We start from the raw sequence: 6759 nt of genomic DNA, 5'->3' as shown, positions 1-6759 counted from the left end.
AGGCGCGGTGTGAAGCATACTTGACCTTAGACTTACGTAACCGACTGCTCATTTTTTTCCTACTGTTACTTCCCACTTTTCCAGTTTAAACAGTTCACTAATGTCATGTCTGTTTCATACCGCCCTTGCGCTGCTTGTCGTGTGTGGTCTCAGTAGTCGCGGCTAATATTTATTGTAATATACTCTGAAGCGTCAAAGAAACTGGTATAGGCATGCGTATTCAAACACAGGGATATGTAATAATGCAGAATAAGGGGCTGCAGTCGGCAACGCCTATATAAGACAACAGGTCTCTGGCGAGGTTGTTAGATCGGTTACTGCTTCTGCAATGGCACGTTATCAAGATTTAAGTGAGATTGAACACGGTGTTATAGTTAGCGCACGAGAAATGGGACACACCATCTCCGAGGTTGTTACGAAGTGGGGATTTTCCCGTACGACCATTTCACGATTGTACCGTGAATATTATTAATCCAGTACAACATGAAATCTCCTACATCGCTGCAGCTGGAAAAGATCCTGCAAGAAAGGGACCAACGACGATTCGAGAGAATCGTTAAACGTGACAGAAGTGCAACCCTTCTGCAAATTGCTGCAGATTTCAATGGTGGACCATCAGCAAGTGTCAGCGTGTCAATCATTCAACAAAACGTCATCCGTATAGGATTTCGGAGCCGAAGGCCACTCGTATACCCTTGATGACTGCACGACACAAAGATTTACGCATCGCCTGAGCCCATCAACACCGACATTGGACTTTTGATGACTGGAAACATGTTGCCTGGTCAAACGAATCTCGTTGCTGATTATATCGAGCGGAGGGACGTGTACGGGTATGAAGACAACCTCATGAATTCATGGACCCTGCATGTCAGCAGGGAACTGTTCAGGCTGGTGTAGTTTCTGTAATGGTGTGGAGTGTGTGCAGTTGGAGTGATGTGTGACCTCTGATACGTCTAGATAAGATTCTGACAGGTGACACGTACGTAAGCGTCCTGTCTGATCACCTGCATCATTTCATGTCCATTGTGCATTCCGGCGAACTTGGGCAATTCCAGCAGGACAATGTGACATCCCAAACGTCCAGAACTGCCACAGTGTGGCTCCAGGAACACTCTTCTGAGTTTAAATACTTCCATGGGCCACCAAATTCCCCACACGTGAACATTATTGAACACATCTGGGATGCCTTGCAAAGAGGTGTTCAGGAGAGACCTCCACCCCCTCGTAGTCTTACGGATTTATTGACAGACCTACAGGATTCATGCTGACAATTCCCTCCAGCACTACTTCAGTCATTAGTCGAGTCCATGCCAGGTCGTGTTGTGGCACTTCTGCTTGCTCGCGGGGGTCCTACACGATATTAGGCAGATGTACCAGTTTCTTTGGCTCTTCAGTGCAGTTTTCCTGTTTGTGTTCTCGGCCGCGTAGCACGGAGGAATGATTTTTATGGAATTAATATAAGTAATTCCACACAATATGTGATTTATCTCCTCACCATTATTTACTGCATGTATGTATGTATGTATGTATTGAACTGGGGACCTAGAAACGACGGAGAGGATTCGTCCCTGCCGTAGCCCTCAGTTGTACACAACCCCACAACAGGCTACAGCAAAATGGCCCTGAGCACTATGTGACTTAACATCTGAGGTCATCAGTCCCGTAGAACTTAGTACTACTTAAACTTAACCAACCTAAGGACGTCACACACATCCATGTCCAAGGCAGGATTCTAAACTGCGACCGTAGCGGTCGCGCGGTTCCAGACTGAAGCGCCTAGAACCGCTCGACCACAGCGGCCGGCCCAGGCTACAGCAGTCTACTCACTCCACCGCCGCCTCACACAGAACCCAGGGTTATTGTGCGGTTCGGCACCCTTCTCAAATATTTGAACGAATGCTTTTCTGATGATGTGTTTCTCTGAACTGCAACTTCTTGGCAGTTATGATACAGCGGTGTACTGTCTAGTGATGTAAACAAGTTATTATTATCCTTATTACTGCATTAAAACATTCTGTTCCTGTTATTATTAAAATCTTATGGGTCTGTTGCTTGTTGCAAGTGAACGAGACAAAATGTTACATCTGGCCCCTTTCCAAGAACTGAACCCTGGATTTGCGCCTGACCCCAAAATTACCTTAAATTTAATTTTTCTCTCTGTAAGAGGTGAAAGCTTTTACATTTCGTTGATGTTCCCAGACATCTCAGGTGGCAAGTGAGATCACTTATTTCACAAATTAAAGAAATCACTTATTATCCTAACACAACCAATTTCACTTATAATCTCGAATTAAATTCGGGCTTCAGCGTTACCCGAGTACGCTTACAGAACTAATACACACGTAAACGTAAGGCATTCTTCACAATAGTATCTTGTTGTGGTAGTTTCATTTTACCTTTAAGTTATTACATTGCTTGTATACAGTAATTTATCTACTTGCCATTTTTTCCCATTATATCTCACGAAGGGGCAACGGCCTTGCCGCAGTGGATACACCGGTTCCCGTCAGATCACCGAAGTTAAGCGCTGTCGGGCGTGGCCGGTATTTGGATGGGTCACCATCCGGGCTGCCATGTGCTGTTGCCATTTTTCGGGGTGCACTCAGCCTTCTTGATGTCAACTGAGGAGCAACTCGACCGAATAGTAGCGGCTCCAGTCAAAGAAACCCATCGTAACGACTGGGAGAGCGGTGTGCTGACCATATGCCCCTCTTATCCGCATCCTCAACTGAGGATGACACGGCGGTCGGATGGTCCCGATGGGCTACTTGTGGTCTGAAGACGGAGTGCTATATCTTACGAAGCACTTTGAGGACTGTTCTGCTTTACCTGCCACATATTAGCTCGAAAAGAAAAGAAATCACTCAGTGGAAACAGATCAACTGAATAACCATAGAAAACAGAGGTATTCACTTTTATTTCCCTATTAATCACTTCATAATGTATGACAGTTCCCCTTAATGAGCTAGGTTCACATTACTCTTGTACTAATATTTCTCTAGTCAGAGATTTAGATCAGCTGTAGTTTGTTATCATTAGCAATAGGATGACACAAGGGACACTTCACGAGTGTGCGAATTCAGTTGTATGCCACTTCGTCGAGAGATGGTTATTCTGCGAAATCTCAGTCTCTGCTTTCGTCGACCAATAAATGACAGAATAACCATTTTGGCAGAGATATACCTCTGCGAAACTGAATCGTGTCCTACACCTTATTTTAGTTGGGGTTGGGTTGTTTTGGGGGAAGAGACCAAACTGCGAGGTCATCGGTTTCATCGGTTTAGGGAAGGACGGGGAAGGAAGTCGGCCGTGCCCTCTCAAAGGAACCATCGCGGCATTTGTCTGGAGTGATTTAGGGAAATCACGGAAAACCTAAATCAGGATGGCCGGACGCGGGATTGAACCGTCGTCCTCCCGAATGCGAGTCCAGTGTGCTAACCACTACGCCACCTCGCTCGGTCCTTATTTTAGTGATTCCTTCTTTTGGTTGCTTTGGCATATTGCTTAATTTTTGTGTTTTTTTCAGTAACGGGGAGCCAAAACAAACATCTGATTTCTACTAGCTAGTTTTTTTTGCAACTCTCTGAAGAATAAATCTTCCCATCGGAACATCTGCAGTCTTAGACAAGACAAGCGTAAGTGATGAAACTTCCTGGCAGATTAAAACTGTGTGCCGGACCGAGATCGATCTCGGGACCCGAGTTCGAGTCTCGGTCCGACACACAGTTTTAATCTGCCAGGAAGTTTCATATCAGCGCACACTCCGCTGCAGAGTGAAAATCTCATTCTGGAAGCGTCAATGATATTCACTGAAGAGCCAAAACATTATGACCGTTGCCCACAGTGAGATTGTATGCTGCCTGGTGGCGCTGAGCACACGCGACGCGGTGAGATCAGTGCATAGCAGATGCCAAAATCCACTAACTTAAGCGACTTTGACAAAGGGCACACCGTTGTGGCCTAGTGCCTGGGAACGAGCATCTCGGAAATGGCGAAGATGGTCGGCTGTTCGCGTGCTACTGTTGTGACCACCTATGGAAGGTGGTTGAAGAATGCTGAAACCACAAGTAGGTGACAAGAAGTAGTACATCCATACCTCATCACAGAACGTAGGGATCGGAGGATCTTTAAAGCAGAACAGGCAGAGATCTGTGGCAGATCTGAGGACAGAGTACAGTGTTGGCGCAGGCACAAGCGTTTTGGAGCACACCGTTCAGTGCAGAGTTTTGAACATGGTGTTGCGCAGCAGAAGACCCCTCCATAACCTATGCTGACCCAACAACATCGTAAGTTGCGATTACTGTGCGCAGGTTATCATCGAGATTGAACAGCGGATCAATGGAATCGTGTCACGTGGTCGGATGAATTCCATTTATTTTCAAACCAGGTCAATGGTCGTGGAGAGATACGCCGTTATCCAGCTAAAGGCTGCTCGAAACATGCTGGGCTTCCATGGGAGCTGCGGTAGTAATCGAAGTAACCATGACAGATGTGGACGACGTGAACATTATTGGGGAACACCTGTAACACCTTATGCTGAGTATCTTCCTCCATAGCGATGGAAACTTCTAGCAGGATAACTGTCCTTGTAATAACTCCAGAATCGTGCTGCAATGGTTTGAGGAGTGTACTGATATGAACTCACGTTGATGTGTTGGCCATCAAATTGAGCTCATCTGAATCCGACGAAACCAAATGGAACGCTATCGGGTGCCAACTCCGCACCTACTAATCAACCGCCCGTAAATTACGGTAAGTGTAGGATCTAGTTTCTCTATCAGTGCTGTCAGGTAGGAGACAAAGACTGACAAGAAATACTCAAGTATATGTCGAACGGTGGTTTCCTCCTATTGGATCGGCTATCCTTCCTTAGCATCTTCTAATAAACCTTATTCTGACATCTGTCTTTCCTACGGTTATTATGATATGGTCGTTTCATTTCAAATTACTCTATAGGCATACTCAAAGGTAGTTAATAGTTGTGACTGTTTCCAGTGCATATTTGGCGTTTATGTAGTCAAAAAATAACCAATCTTACGTTATTTATCCTCAATACGTAACATTTTTATGTTCTTTGTGCCAATCCCTGCACCAAGTGTCTATCCTCAGTAAGTCAGCCTGCATTCTGCTGGAATTAGCTAGCGTCGGGACGTCTCTGTATACAACAGCATCATCGGCAAAAAGCTTCATAGAGCTTCCTGCATCATGCCCTAGGTCATACACGAAGTTCGCATGATATCTCTGTAAGTTATGGTAACAAATGTCCGACCCCTGTAGCTGAATGGTCAGCGTGACGGGTTGTCAGTCCCCTGCGCCCGGGTTCGATTCCGGCTGGGTCGGGGAATTTTCTTCGCCCAGAGACTGGGTGTTCTGTTGTCCTCATCATCATCCTATCATCCTCATCGACTGCAGGTCGCCGAAGTGGCGTCAAATTGAAAGACCGGCACTCGACGAACGGTCTGCCCTACGGGGAGCCCCTAGTCATACGATTGAAAAAAAAATGTAACAAATATCGATGTGACAAAAGACAATATTTCACCAGGCGAAGACTTTCTTACCGTTGATCTGGGAGGTAACGTAATTCATTATCGTAAACGGTCTTGGTGATAGCTGAGTTTACAGCTCAGATGGCTTTCGAAAATTTTTTGCACCAGTTAATGCTGTACTTAGCTTCTAACCAAATTTCTTTCTTTCGTTTCTGTATCTTTTTGAAGTAGGTAGGAGATAGATTTAACTCATAAAGTTCCGCGGAAGACTTAAGAAAAAGCACAGTGTAGAGCTTACCGCGGCAAACGAGACACCTTAGACATAGACTCCGGCAGATGACTGCTGAAACTGTATTCTCGAAGGAAAACGCATCGACAGCAAAGTTCTGCGAGCCAGTTATCAATTCCTAAAAAAAAGAACATACTTTACGTCCAAAGGTTCTGGAACTTCGTAAATTCCAATTTACCTTCATCCTTTTACGAGCAGCCGTTTACGGTGTAGCCATTAGATGATACGAAACGCTACGACCTAATTAATCCGGAGAGAGGCAAATATTAAAGTCTGAACTTGAGTCTTAACTGGAACTGCAGTCGTCTTAGGCGCACATACAAAATGAAGAGCGCGGCGCATTCGGAAGTTCCCTCGCAGTTCGCGTGGCCTTGTCGATAACTGTGTTTGTTGGCCGCGTAGCGTTTCCATATCTCCCGTCGGAAATAGTTTCCTTGAGAAGGTGAGCATCGATTAAAATCGGAAGCATCAGGGATGCTTCAGCTGCATCCTACGGGTAAGCGTCTCGCGCTGCTGCAACCATCGTTCATTCTCATACATTATGCTGTGGCTCCAGTAAATCAGAATACAAGAAAACATAATTCTACCTTAGACGAATTTTAATTCCTTAGAAAACATTTCAGATTCTTATCAGTACAGAGAGGGGTTTGGGAAAATGTAGCTGATCTATGAAGTACACGGCGTACATAACGCTTGTATAATATGCACTATTGGGCAACGGAAAATCCACGATGGCTGCGACAAGTGGAACATCAGCGACCTTGGCGGGTCAATGTATGGTGCGGCATTATTGGAGGTAGGATAATTAGCCCCATTTCATCGATGGCAATCTAAATGGTGCAATGTATGCTGATTTCCTACGTAATGTTCTACCTATGTTACTACAAGATGTTGCACTGCATGGCAGAATGGCGATGTACTTCCAGCATGATGGATGTCCGGCACATAGCTCGCGTGCGGTTGAAGCGGTATTGAATAGCG

The 6759-nt window shown here is 45.4% G+C and overlaps 1 pseudogene; it reads left to right on the top strand.

Moving 5' to 3' along the window:
* The first annotated feature begins 2472 nt into the window (after positions 1-2472).
* LOC124723968 lies at positions 2473-2590 on the top strand (annotated as a pseudogene).
* The last annotated feature ends 4169 nt before the right edge of the window (positions 2591-6759 follow it).

The sequence above is a fragment of the Schistocerca piceifrons genome, chromosome X (genome assembly GCF_021461385.2).
Source record: "Schistocerca piceifrons isolate TAMUIC-IGC-003096 chromosome X, iqSchPice1.1, whole genome shotgun sequence".
Classification (NCBI taxonomy): Eukaryota; Metazoa; Arthropoda; class Insecta; order Orthoptera; family Acrididae; genus Schistocerca; species Schistocerca piceifrons.
This window is presented reverse-complemented; position numbering and strand designations above follow the sequence as displayed.